This window comes from Myodes glareolus, chromosome 25 (assembly GCF_982192425.1).
Source record: "Myodes glareolus chromosome 25, mMyoGla1.1, whole genome shotgun sequence".
Taxonomy (NCBI): Eukaryota; Metazoa; Chordata; class Mammalia; order Rodentia; family Cricetidae; genus Myodes; species Myodes glareolus.
The window spans coordinates 47,302,745-47,318,298 of record NC_142050.1 but is presented as its reverse complement, the minus strand read 5'-3'; the positions used below and the strand labels follow the sequence as shown (position 1 = coordinate 47,318,298).

Here is a 15,554-nt window from a genome sequence, read left to right as displayed (position 1 = left end):
CCCATGCTCTTGGATTGGGAGGATTAACATAGTAAAAATGGCAGTTCTACCAAAGGCAATCTATAAATTCAATGCAATCCCTATCAAAATCCCAACAAAATTCTTCACAGACCTTGAGAGAACAATAATCAAATTTATATGGAAAAACAAAAACCTAGGATAGCCAAAACAATCTGATACAATAAAGGAACTTCCAGAGGCATTACCATCCCTGAATTCAAACTCTATTACAGAGCTACAGTAATGAAAATAGCTTGGTATTGGCATAAAAAACAGAGACGTTGACCAATGGAATCGAATTGAAGACACGGATATTAATCCACAAACCTATGGACACCTGATTTTTGACAAAGGAGCAAAAATTATACAATGGAAGGCAGAAAGCATCTTCAAAAAATGGTGCTGGCATAACTGGATGTCAACCTGCAGAAGAATGAAAATAGATACATATCTATCACCATGCACAAAACTCAAGTCTAAATGGTTTAAAGACCTCAATATAAATCTGACCACACTGAACCTGATAGAAGAGAAAATGGGAAGTAGACTGCAACTCATTAGCACAGGAGACCATGTCCTATTTGTAACCCCAGTAGCACAGACAGCAAGAGCAACAATGAATAAATGGGACCTCCTGACACCAAGAAGCTTCTGTAAAGCAAAAGATGTTGTCATTAAGACAAAAAGGCATCCTACTGAATGGGAGATCTTCACCAACCTCGCATCAGACAAAGGACTGATCTCCAAAATACATAAAGAACTTAAGAAACTGGACATGAAAATTCTAATTAACCCAATTTTAAAAATGGGGCACCAAACTGAAAAGAGAATTCTAATCAGATGAAATTCAAATTGCCAAAAGACACTTAAGGTCATGTTCAACCTCCTTGGCAATCAGGGAAATGCAAATCAAAACAACTTTGAAATACCATCTTACACCTGTCAAATGGCTAAGATCAAAAACACCAATGATAGCCTATGCTGGAGAGGATGTGGAGTAAGAGGAACATTCATCCATTGCTAGTGGGAATGCAAACTTGTAAAACCACTTTGGAAATCAGTGTGGCAGTTGAAGAGCAGAAGGAGGGGGAAGATGAGCAAGGAAGTCTGGACCACAAGGGATTGGTCCACCAACTGAGACAATTTGCCTATTCTAATGGGAGCTCACCAAATCCAGTTGGACTGGGACTGAATGAGCATGTGATCAAACTGGACTCTGTGAATGTGGCTAACAATGGGAGCTGGCTGAGAATCCATTGATAAAGGCACTGGGACTTGTTTCTACTGCATGTACTGGCTTTTTGGGACCCTAGTCTATTTGAATGCAAAACTTCCTATGCCTGGTTGTAGGAGGGAAGGCCTTGGACTTCTGACAGGGCAGGGTCCCCTGTCCTCTCTTAAGGAGTGAGGAGGAGAGAGGAGGGTTTTTATGGGAGCAGGAGAGGAATGGGAGGAGGGGAGGAAGTGTAAATTTTTAAATGGAGAAAAATAAATAAATTTTAAAAAACAAAACAAAACAAAATTTTTTTACAAGTCCAGAACATTTTGTCATGATATTAATGCTCATATAGAGTACCAACTAATTCTAGAAAAAAGGTTTGATCTACCTTCCTATACGTGATTTTGAGATTAAATCTCTCTTAGTTTTCTACCGTAAACTATGAGCATGTATAACAACAACTTTTGCAGTCTCCAAATGTAGAATGGGGTCCTACAATAACTACTTCTCCATTACTATGGTAGCATCACTTTGCAAAAAAGACAAAAAAACAAAAACAGCAACAACAACAAAAAAAAAACATCATCTAAAGATCAGTTTGGGGCTACAAACTGCTCAGAACAATTTTAGGTGGCTAGCTGTGATGATCCAGCCTCACAAACGGCTCTGGCCTGGACCTGAGACAAACCCTACACTTTCCAATTATGCAGATACTGGATAACAAATGATAAAGATACCTCTCTCAGGACTTGACAATTAACCATAAATTTTCTTTTCAGGATTCCCTAAAGATGTTATCTTCCAAAGAAACCCAATATTTTAAATATAAAGAGCTTTTGAAAAATAAGATTATAGTATATCAAAAAAACAAAAGACATAATTTTAAAGGAGTTATTTTGGATCATGGTAAAGGGAAACAGTGCATTACTGTGGGGAGGCCATATCAGAAGAGTGTGAAGCAACTGTTCTTGTTGCATCAGTCTTGAAAATAGAGATTCCCGAATATTGGTGTTTAGCTTACTTTCTCTATATAAACCTCAAGATTCATAGCCATGACATGCAGATTCTCTGCATTTTGGTTTATCTTGTCATCACCTGTGATATTAGTTACTTCATAAGACAAGAATAAATAACCAAATTTTCCTCAAATATGGTGAGAAAGCGTTTATATTGGGGGCATAATGTGAGTGAATGGGGGCTGAGAACACAGGTTACTTAAAATACAATATGATGGTACTTTCATTTAATTTTTAAGTAACAAAACAAATAGAGACAATTTCAAAATACATTTCTGGAAAGATCATGTGGTAGTTTATAACAATACTTGAAATTATATGCTATGATTAGTGTTGGATGCTATCCTATAATGCCTTGGTCTCGCTTTGGTGGTAACTATGACCAGATTCTATATTATAAATGTATTTATCTGGAAGCCACATACAAGTTATAGCTGGTTTAGAAGAAAAATAAGACAACCCAAGAAAATTTAGTCTATATATTCAACATTCCAATGTTGCACAAATACAGAAAATTTAGTCAGTCAGTCATCCTTGAGGAAAGTATAAAGTATGACCAGTAGTTTAACCTTATAAAACTCTGTTGTCACTGCTCAGAAACCATAAAATATATAACATGAGTTATCCAAAAGATTGCTTATATCCACTGACCTTTATCTCTCATAGCCTTTAATGAGTTCTTATCAGGTCTCATGAGAATGATATAGCACTTAGGGACAAAGATACAGCCTAGGAGCCCTGCACTGGAAGACAAGATGGAGGAGACCTCCACAGCTACCATGTCCTTCCCCTTAGTACTGTGGTATACAGGGAGGAAAGTGACCCAGACACTGCAGAACACCAGCATGCTGAATGTCAGATATTTGGCTTCATTGAAAATGTCTGGCAGGTTCCTGGCCAAAAAAGCTACTGTAAAGCTCCCTATGGACAGGGCCCCAAGGTATCCCAGGACACAGTAGAAGGCTGTGACTGAGCCCTTATTGCACACAATGATGATTTGACCATGTTCAGCGTGTGCATCTCTGTCTACAAAGGGAGGAGATGTTCCAAGCCAGATTCCACAGAAAATAATTTGTATAAATGTACAGATGGGAATGATAAATTTGAGTGCCCCTGATTTAAGCAATGCCCTTATCCATCTTCCTGGTGTAGTGATCTTGAAGGCCAGGACTACAGTGATGGTTTTGGCCAAAACAGTAGACACAGACACTGTGAAAACAACTCCAAATGTGATCTGTTGCAGGATGCAGGTGGCTGTGTTGGGCTGACCAATGAAAAGCAAGGAGCAGAGAAAAGAGAAGGCAAGGGAGATGAGCAGGACGTAGCTGAGAGTACTGTTATTAGCCTTCACAACAGGAGTATTTTGGTGCTTCACAAAAATCCCAAGAATAACTACTGTAAATGTACACAATCAAAGTGCGATGCCAGCCAGTGCCATCCCCAAAGGGTTTTCATATGCCAGAAATGTCACAGATCTTTGGAGGCATTGTGTTCGCTCTGTGTTGGCATACTGATCATCTGGACACTTCACACACTGATCAATATCTGGCAAGAAAAGTAATGTAACATCAGTACAACTTAAATGATTTTCATTGATTGCCACCCACCCCCTGAAAGTAGAACATTGGTAAAAGTAATCTAGCTATTCTTCTGATCATTGAATACAATGAATAATGGGATATTGCTTTTAAACTTTTACCTAGTTAATACTACATACCCTCTTTTGTACTCAGTAAATAAACAATATTCTTTTAATTTGTCATAAAAAGTCTTTTCTTATTTCCATATGAAAATATCATATAAAAACAAAAACAAAACATGAACATCAAAACTAAATAAAGCAAAACAAAAAAGAGAAGAAAAAGAAAACTAGTCAGGCATGGTGGCACACAGTTTATTCCTTCAATCAGCAAGCAAGGGCTTTGAATCTTTGAGTTCCTAGAAAGAATTGCTTACAAAGTTACCTGAAGGACATCCAGAAGTACAAAGAGAAACCATTTCCTGAAAACAAACAAACAAACCAAACAGACAACATACCTATTCTCGTTGTATGTTTAGTGTGCTATGGTATTATAGGGTAGGATTTCATAAAAATAAACTCCTATTATTCTTATTTCTAGAAAATATTTAATAGTCCTGTCTCTAAAACCAGGGCTTTTGGTGTTGGTTAGACAATATTATCATTTCTTCCCATGGCAGACATACACTGAAGCAACTAAAAATTGTGATTTTCACTGATGAATGTGAATCTATCATTTGTTAACAACTATCCAAGCTTATGTTTTCAAAATGTCATTTCGTGTTGTTTTTCAACTTAACACAAAGTAAAGTTCTTTTTAAAAATAATATCAAGTAAGAAAAGTCTCAATCAGGCTAACCAAACCAGTCTGGTAAAGGATTTAATCAATGATTATTTTAGAACAATCTAACTTTGTTAGGCTGTGCCAATGTGGGAAATTGATCCTAGGTTCTATTAAAAAGTGTCATATATGAGCCATGGGGAGCAATACAGTAAGCAACTTACATGCTAATGTAAACAGACCTCAGTTCCTGCACCTAGCTTTCTTTTCCAGGTTCCTTCCATTACTTCCCTTCACAACAGACTGTAAGCTTGCAGGTAAAATAAACTTTTTCTTTCTAATGGGTGTTTTGGTCAAGGTCTATAAATGCAATTGAAAGCTAATTAATGTATTACCTTTCATGTTAGACATAATCTAACATCAATTTTGGGAGAATACATAGCACATTTATATTGCAGTAAATCAGATCTCTGGAACCTATACACTGTTGTTTTAATTATGTAGTATATATATTCATATATATATATGAATAATATATATAATATATATATATATATATTCATCAAACTACCATAATCGTAATAATTTGAAAACTGCCAAGAGAACAGAGATGACATAAAATATCATTTCCTGGAACATGAGATTTCTATAAATGAGTTTTGTTTCCATCACAGAAAATGTTAATTTTTTTAGTTACACAGTAAAGGTAAATATGCTCGTTCATCTTTCCAGATGTCCCAGTCCCAGTTACCAAAATTTCTTTGTATAGGATTGGGAACTTGTGGTCTGCCTCCAATTCTGTTTAGTACATCTATTGGTGTCATCCTATTTCTGTTTACATTTGGGCGGTCATATTAATGCGACTTTGTGGTGCAGCTTCTGATACTACTGGAAGAGACGTCACAAAATACTTCTTGAAGATCTGGCTCCTGCAGCCTTTCTTTGCTCTCTTTCACAATGTTCCCTGAGCTTTAGGTGTGGAATTGTTCTATAGTTATAGCCATCATTGAGCCTAGGCATCAAAACTCTGTATTTGTGGGGTTGGAGAAATGGCTCAGTGGTTAAGAGCATTGCCTGCTTTTCCAAAGGTCCTGAGTTCAATTCCCAGCAACCACATGGTGGCTCACAACCATCTGTAACGAGGTCTGGTGCCCTCTTCTGGCCTGCAGACATAGACACAGACAGAATATTGTATACATAATAAATAAATAAATATTAAAAACTCTGTATTTGGATTGGTTCTGTTTTCTTTAGTGGATTCCATCTGTTATCAGTTGAACCTTACTTGATGACAGGTGAAGATCACACTTTTGTTTGTGTATCACCATGAATGTTTATAAATTGTTGTTAGGAATTATTGTGATTTAGTAAAGTAGTGGTTATATAGTCTCATCCAATAACCATGATTTCACTAGTACTTAGGAATAAACTAGACTTCAAATATGATGCATTAAATGTCTGTCTATTAAAGAGATTTTAAGTCTGGTTAAGAAGATGTCATTTTCCATTCATGAATGTGTAGTGTTGTTGCAACCTCAGGGTTGTAGTGTAATACTGGCAGTTGATGTGGTTCATAGGAATTATAAATTGTTATAACCGTTGATTGTCTCTTTCCATTGGAAGCTTCTATGATGCTTTCTGGCACCATGAAAGTGATTACTCAGGAATAGCGCTTACATAAGTACCAGCTCAGGGGTCTCTCTGGGTTCTGTTTCATGAGTTCATGGTAACATCAGTAGTAAGTGCTTGCATTGCACCTCTTTCGGGAAACACCGGGCAACAGCAATAGGCTTTTGTGCAGCCCTAAACAGTAACATAAAAAGACTTCTCATGTTTGATATTTGGGGTTTTAGTAGGAGGTCTTTGACTCTTGGATGTACCACCACCATACTAGATGAGAAGAGTTCATTAAAACTATAAATGTGGTCTTCTTCATAAGAGAGCTGAGTAGTTTGTTGCGTACTACCAATGGTTAACCATGAAAATATACATGCATACATACATACACACATGCACAAGCAACATTATATGGACTGAACAGATTCTGTTTAGTAATGTGTTTTTGTATACATATATGCATCATAAACAGTTTCTGAATGCCAGAGGCCATGAACTTGAAGAAGAGCACTGGAGCATTGTATGATAAGTTTGGAATGAGGAAAAGGAACAGATGGATGTTATAATTATAAACTGATGTGGGATTTTCCTCTGTATGCTAGGAATATGTTTTTTTTACCTTTGGTTAGTAAAAAAATATACTTTGGCCTACGGCAGGACATGATATAGCTAGGTGGGAAAACTAAACTGAATGCAGGGAAAAAGAAGGCAGGAGTCAGGCAGATGCCATGTAACTGTCAATAAGCAACATGGGAGGTAAGAAACCATAAGCCTCGTTGTAAAATTTAAAATAATGGAAATTGGTTCATTTAAGATGTAAAAGCTACCTAGGAATATGTCTGAGCCATTAGCCAAACAGTGTTGTAATTAGTAAAGTTTTCTGTGATTATTCATGTCTGGGTGGCCAAGAAATAAAAGAGCTATCTCCATTTACATAATGGCTCCTGATGTTTGGCAACATACATTCACATAATGTCTAATAAGATTACCAAAAGGGCTTCTGGCCCACAAAAATGGGAGTCAATAGGAGCATCTTGGTAGCTATATTTTTCCAAATAGGCTTTGGTTGCAAGCACAGGTGCACCTTCTTTAAGAGAAGGTTTCCTGGTTCATACTGGCGACATCAATGGCTCTAGCTCTTTCAGGAGGTTCTGCTACTGTTGACAGAGGTTTCTGCACTGCCTGGTCCCACAGTCTTTCAGTCCCAAAGAAATATATGGAGGGCCATTACATTAATTATAAACTGGTTTGCCTAGTAGCTCAGGCTTCTTATTAACTCCTTCTTCCATCTTAAATTGGCCCATTGTCCTTGTCTATGTTATCCACGTGTCTTGGTACCTTGACTTCAAAATTTGAGTCTAACCATATGTTACTTTGGAAAAGAGGACCTGCTTTTGTTTCCACAGAAGATGAGAACCTGTGGGCTCCTTCCAGGCTAGTGTGATTTGGTGATACAAGAATCCCTGATAGTTTGCCATGAACCATAAAAATACTTTGCCCAGCAAACAGTGGGAAACAATTTGTAGAAAATAGTGCTAAAATTTCCAAAATGATAGTTTATAAATATTTTTTTTCATCAAGTGGGATTGATTATAAGTGGTTAAGTCACAGTAAATCTCTTTCTAAAAAAGGATGGGATATAATATAGATATGAATACTTTACATTGGTATGGACTTTGGTTTATTGATACAAATTCAAGGTCAATTTTGTTATATATATATATAAATATATATTTATATGTGTGTGTGTTTCTACTCTTGTTTAATGTATTATGTTTATGCAGCTGCTTTTAAAATATAGTATATAATTTAAAATTACAAATTAATAGATAGTTATTCATAATAGTCAAACTTGTAGTCATGTTAGTTGTGTTTTCTAGATATGCATAGATATATTTCAGTTAGATAGATAATCATCAATACTTCAAAGCCCTAGAGAATAAGGCATTTAAAGTGTTTTATGAACTTAGACTTTTCTCAACAGTGAATCATGTCTGCTTCTGGCAGAAGCAATTACTTCAGAGAGGTTGATGGGCATCGAAGAAACTCATTGTAAAATTTGCCTTCAATAAAACAAGATTAGCCATTTTGGCAAGAAACTGCTCTTGCCTGGACTGCTTGATGGTACACTGTATAAGCTAGACATGCAGGACCCACAGAAGGATGACTAATGAAATTTCCAAAATAATATAAGACAGCTCTTCAGGGTTCCTGTCTCATAAAAGTGTCTGCCAGACATTCTGCAGGACAGAGAAGAAAGTGACTGACAAACTGACAATATAGGCAAAACAGTCTTACAAATTTCCTGTTTCATGGAAATGTCTGACAGATACTATGGGCCTATAGGCTGAAATGAATGATACTACATTACAGAAGAACTTAGGGTGACTGTCCAGGCAGCAAGATGTCTGTCAATTCTAAAATTTTGGAAGTTTCTTACAATGCAGTTTGTGTTTACTTAGGTATTACTGTATCCTTCTGGGGACTTTGATGGAGTTGAAGACAGATAGTTATAATTTTCCTCGGTTATAATAAAAGATAAATTAGATATGAAGATTTATACTCACAAAGATAGGATAGAGGATATAATATCTTCTTTAATTTTGCCAGATACAAAAAGACTAAATATTATAACTGTAATTCTTGCTTGATACCTGTTTTGTTATATATAATTTTACTATATTAAAGTAAAATCCTTCCTTTTTATTTATATAGAACAGGAGACATGATGTAGAATTCCCCTTTGTATGCTATGAATATGTTTTATTACCATTGGTTAATAAAGAAACTGATTTGGCCCATGACAGGGCAGAAAATAGCCAGGGGGCAAAACTAAACTGAATGCAGGGAGAAAGAAGGTGGAGTCAGGCAGATACCATATAGCCACCCAAGAATCAAGATATGAGGTAATAAGCCAAGAATCTCATGGTAAAATATAAAATAAGAGCTTAAGTTTAAGATGCAAGAGCTAGCTAGGAATATGCTTGCTGTTGGCCAAAGATTTTTGTAATTAGTATGGTTTGTTGTGATTATTTGAGTTTGGGTGGCCAGGAAGTGAAAGCAGAGTCTCCATCTACAGTAACCTCAACAAATTTGCCTGTATGTATGTCTGTGTACCACATTTATGCCTTGTTTCTTTAGATCCCAAACAGGGCCCTAGGCCTGGGGTTCTAGCCTACTGAGAACCACCACATCAGGCCTGATAACTGAACTCTGCTATTCGAAAAGAGAAGTAAGTACTGACAACCAGATTTTTTTTTTCTCAAGACTCCTGTTTGGAGAATTTGTAGCCAGGTATATGTGAGTAGCCTTTTAATTTTCTAAATGTTTTGCTATCAAATTTCTTTCTCAAATACCATAAAATTGTATCTATTTCATGATCTAACAATGTTAAAAATATTAATTCATGTTCAAAATGCAATATGACAAATAAAAATGGACAATTTGCCTATTATTTGTGTAACAAACAATAAGTAATATCAACTGAGAATATATTTTAATTAAATTTTATAGTTATACAAATATATCATATATTTTATTTTAACTATTTTGAAGGAAAATTGGGTTTATTTAGATTATGGCTTACAATTCAAAATCTAAGGAAGCAAAGGTAAAATTTGGGGCAAGTAGCTGGAAGTAGAAACTGAGACATAGAACATAGAAGAGGTTTCCTACTGTCTTCATTTCATTGGCTTGATCAGTTAACTCTTTTTCCCTAGTCCATGACTGACTACCAAGGTATTGTTCTTCGCACAGTGGGATAAGTACCTATATCTATTATGAATATATAAGATGTCTTACATACATAGCTACATGCTGGGTACTGAAGGTACTTCCTCAAGGAAGGTCCACTGTTACCAAGTGTTTCAATTTGACAAAAAAGATTGGGCATCACATTGACCAAGAATCAGGAGCTGATTTCATTGACCAAGTTACATTAGAACTGTAGATATTTAGGTAATAAATATAGCAAGCATCCTAAGATAAATAATTTCTTAGACATGTAACAGGGGATTATGTTTCTGCAATTTTCTTGTATCCTAAAATATTTTTGTTAAATTTTTGACAATTTTATATAATGCCTTTTTATCACATTTCTTCCAATGCCGCAACTCTTTCCAGATATCATCACACCTTCCTAGGTTACCCACCCAATATTCATGCTCTCTTCCTCCCTCCCTTCCCCTGTCAATAACAACTCCAGTTTCTGGAAACTACTTGTGGTACGGCACCTTCTGTATGGTGGATACACTACAAGTCATAGCATTAAAGAAACCTGACTCTGCCGTTCCCAGAAGTGAGCACATACCAATATCTTTTCAGAGAATGGTGGGATCATGTATCCACCTCACACCTCAAACCCATGGTAGGATTATACCTGGTGGAGTTTATATTCATTTATGTATTTGTCCTGTTATTTCTAGAAAACATTATTTTCTTCAAATCATCCACCATATAATCTTCCCATCTCTTCTTATGTGAAGAACCCTGATCCTTCAAAGGTTGGTATAGCATAGACCTACCCTTTAGTATGCAGCCCCCTCCAAATCTCTTGCACAATGGCAAGTTTGTGTCTTACTTTCCTTGAACTGTGAGAAAAAGGTTCTATAATTGGGGATAAGAGAGATTCTCTGAACAGTATTAAAACAAAATGCTATTAATATTAATTTTAATGTTCTATTTATTTAGCATAATAGTAGTAAAAATCGATTTTTCCACAGGACTTTGGCCTAGATAACACTGACAAATATGGTTGAAATATCTTTAAGAGAGAGGTAATACAGATAGAAAATGACTTTTTACACCTTTATAATTCATGCCACTACTGCATCAGGGGTCATGCTTTTCCAGGCAAGACAGTATTGTAGCCTGCAAGGTTCACTGCTCAGTTAAGCCAACGATTGCCCATTTTCTCCAATGGCATACCTACTAGCTTCTAGCTCTGTGAGTGATAACCAATGGGGGGGGAATTTCCAGGTTAGTACCTGTTTTAATTCTGCATGTTTATGGTTCAAGTACATGGTGTCAAGCTACAGGGACTTAATATTCAAGAGTAGTATCTGACTCTCTGGGGCCATATTGATCAATATCTCAAAATGATAAACAGTTCCTGGTATTTGAATTTTATTTGTTCACATGATATGTCTGAAATATTGATACCTTAATACAATGTAACACAATTTAAATTCTCTCACTATGTGTATGTGTATATATGGTATGTTCTACTGTATTAAGTTTCAATATGGGGTTTTCAAAGATTTTTTTATACTATTTGTCCTTTCTTCTATTTTTCCTTATAACCTTTATTTCCATTCCTCACTTAATTCCATCCATTTCATTTTTCACTTTCCCTTTTTAAAGAATAATTTATGCCCCTTTATTGAATGATCCCCTTCTCACCCATAATTCCTCCTCAATAGTTTTCTACTTCTGTGAATATCTCAAATAAAACATATCTAAAGAATGAAAGCAATTTTCTACACATTGGAAAGAATATGCAATGTCTGTCTTTCTGAATTTCTGTCACCTCACTTAGAACAAGAGCCTCCAGTATTACTTATTCACTTGTGCTTATCATAATTTCACATTATTTAAGTGTTGAATAATTTTCCATTTTGTAAGTGCATCACATTTTCACTATCTATTCATCAGTTGATGAATATCTAAGCTATTTCCATTTTCTTTCTATTGTGAACATAACATCAATTAACCTGGAAGAGCAAGGGTGTCATTAGGAAGGTATTCCCTCTTTTGGTATATCCCCTAAATAGATCCTGCTAGATAATGAAATAGATTTATTTGTAATTTCTTGAGCAGCCTCAATTTTGATATGCAAAATGGTTATAGCATAAATTCCCACCAATAATAAATAATTGTTCCACATTACCCATATCTTCACCAGAGTTAGATGTCATTTGTTTTTTGTTTAATCTTGGTAATTGTGACTTGGTAAGATTTCTTAAAGCAGCCTTAATTTGTATCCCTATGATGTCTACAATATTTAAACACATTTTAAAAATTTTCCCATTCATCAGAATTTCATCTTTTGAGAGTCTTGTTTACTTTCTTGCTCCAATTTTTAATTGCCTTTTTTACATTCTTGGTGCTTTTTTTTTTGGTTCTTTCTATATTCTAGATGGTAACATTTGTCAGACATAACAACCATAAAAGTTTTTCCTCTCATTCTGTAGGCCAGGCCTTCAAAAAATGATGGTAGGTTTTGCTGCACATAAGTTAATATCAACTTCTATAGAACTGAACTTGTGTGTTTTCCTGTCAGCAGGAAAAGAGATTCACTGTTGTGCAAATTCCCACCATGATTTGTTATTTCCTAATGCCAACCATTTTAATTGATCCAGAATGAAATCTGAATGAAGATGTGATTTGTGTTTATCTGACTCTCAGTGAGCTTGAATACATTTTAATACTTATCAGTCATTTCTATTTCATTTTTTTGACATATGACTGCTTCTTCAATTATAGCATTTCAGAATTTCAGATAAATGTATTAAAAACATTTCAGGATATTAACTGAGTTAGAGTCAACTTGACACAAGAAAAAGTCATTTAGGGAATAGTACTTTCAATTGAGAAAATGATCCCTTAAGTTTGTCTATATATAAGTATTTACTGAATTTTCTTACCTAATGGCTTTTAGTTGTATTTCCAGCACTTTGATGATGGTACCAATCTGGGAAGGTGGTTCTAAACAATATAAAAAGTCAGACTAACATGCTATAATGAGCAAACTAGTCAGCAGCATTCCTGCGTGGCATCTTCCTCCACCCCTGAGTTCCTCCTCTGGCTTTCCTTTATGATGTTAGAGTAATGTAATGTAATGGTGAGTTTCACAAACATATATAATGTTTTTTATCAAGCCTAATTCCTATTTCTCTCATCTAATTATTTTTTGCATCGTTTCTGAATCTTTTACCCAACTTTTTAAAAGATCACTGAGTTTATTTATTACCTTATTAATGTTTCTGGATGTGGCATCATCCACTGAACTATTCAGTTTCTCAGAAGCCAAGTTCCCAAAGTAAACTGACACAATGACTCCCAATTCACCATCAGTTGTCATATTGTAGGGATGTGAATTCATGATCCAATATTCCATCTACTCAGGGAGTTTGAATATCTTGACCTTGTCCAGGCCTTGAGCATGAAGTCATAGCTGGGTTGAATCATGCATACAGCAGTGCGATCACATTTGGAAAACAGTTTTTTCTGAAGTGTTTCCCTAACTTTGGTCCTTACAATATATTTCATCACTCTTTGATGATAATCTCTTAGCAATTATTTTAGAGGACGTCTTACTGGTGTATGCACAGATTCTTATTCTCTGTCTGTTAATCTCTTGTAGTTCTCTGTATTAACTGCCTTCTACAAAAGAATGAAGTATCTTTTTTGTGGGATGGTAGCTACACTAATCTATGAGCATTATGATTACAACTTACAATGAACTTAATTATTATGTCCACTAAAAAAAATGATATTTTCCATTCTTACCTAGGACCCATTGAGTTACATGTTTCTGGTCAAGATAATCATATCATACACAAATTCCCTTTTGTAGTGTGGGCTTAAATGCAATTAGAAAGTGGTTAGCTACTCTCATATCTATTGATTACCAGTCAGCATATTCTCAGAGGCGAGTGATTTATTTATTTATTTTACACAACTGATTCAAAGTTACTCCAGTGTCATGTGAAAGTATTCCTAGGGGGACATGAGTGAACTGCTCAACCAAGGTAAGTATTCGAAGCACAGTCTGCTAATGATACCATCAAAATATCAGTTGTTGAACCAATGAGTTTTACTTGGATCACTCCCAAGAATGATTATTCATAGAAGATATGACTTGTGGTGGTTTAAAAGAAAATGTCCTTCCTAGGCATATATATACACATATATCTACTGTGGGTGAAAATATTGTGTTTAGGGGATAGCACAATCCTGGAAGTGAGTCATTAGGGTTAGTGTTTGGGTTTTCCAAAGACCACAACATTCACTATTCTCTCTGTACCTCTCTGTCACTGCCTCCCTTGCTCCTGCTAGTGGATAATGTAAAAATTCTCAGATATGTGCTAGGAGGTATACTGCCTTTTTCCCCACCATGGCACTGTGCTAGAGGAAGTATGTCACTAAGGGTGGTCTTTGAGTATTCAAAAGTCTACCCCATCATTCCTTCATTCCCTTTTCTCCCTCCCTCCCCCTCCCACTCTCTCTCTTTCTATCCTTACTTCTTTCCTCCCTCCATACCTCTTTCAGCTCTTTCTGACCTCCAGCCTGTGGGTCAAATGTCATTTCTCAGCCTTCTCTAGAACACTGTGATTATATTTATATGCTCTGTTTCCCACCATGGCGGTCATGGTCTCTACTACTACCTGGAATTCTGAGCCCCAAATTAAATCCTTTCTCATATAAAACACCTTAGAAATGGTGCTTCCTTGCAATAGAAAAGTGAATAAGACATGAGTAAATTACCTCCAACATTATAAGCCCGGCCAATCAGAGGTGACAACTCACAAAATTTGGAAACCTGGAGCTCTTAATACAACTTGTAAGCAGCCTGAGAGTTTTCTTGGTTTCTCAGATGGCCTCACAGTTTGTTCAGAATTACTTCTTATTCTTTTAGTATGCTTCTCTTCTTTTAAAGTTTTTCTCTGTAATCCTTCCTGCTTATCTTGACTTCTAGAGGACAGTTTTAATGTCTCTAATGAAGTCCATGGACTTTCTGATTTCTCTGAGAATTTTTCATCCAGAGACTAAGAAACTTTCCTGTGGGATGGTATGTTTTACTGCCATTAGAATATCCTATGTCTTAATGAGCTTCCCTTACATAATGAAGTTTTCATCTAGGAAGAAATTGCTACACTAGAGTAAAACTCATGATAAATGTTCTCCCTAATATTGTTCATAAAAAACTTCCAACACGGTGTTAACTAGTCAGTAGAAAGTAAGTTTCCCGGTCAGTTACTGCCTACTATTACTATGTACATCTATAACTCAGGTATATTTCATCTATAACAACAATATGATCTTATCATCAATTTGGGGGAGCGATCAATAACAATGAAAATCACTTGTAATCGTTGGGGTATCTATGGTACCCAATTGTCCATCTTCTTTATACAAGTAAATACATATGTGACACTTGGTATTTTATCTGATAGCCTGGGGTGAATCAGTAAGTCATTGTCTGTATACATATATTCTGCATTGAAATTCTTGTTAGGTCTTCAAATTTTTGAAGCTGCTATAAAAGTTGATTTCCTAATGTCATTGTCAAAAATAAAAAATTAGCTTTAACTATCCTTTACTCTGCACATCAAACCTCACCAAACCCTTCTTCCTCCATTATTTCCTTTCTTAACTTTAAAGCATCATGTATTCTAGCCA

General features: G+C 35.7%; 1 pseudogene; it reads right to left on the bottom strand.

Moving 5' to 3' along the window:
* Positions 1 to 2,872: 2,872 nt before the first annotated feature.
* The window catches only part of LOC146893997 (vomeronasal type-2 receptor 116-like), a 31,139-nt pseudogene continuing 18,457 nt past the window's right edge, over positions 2,873 to 15,554 (bottom strand).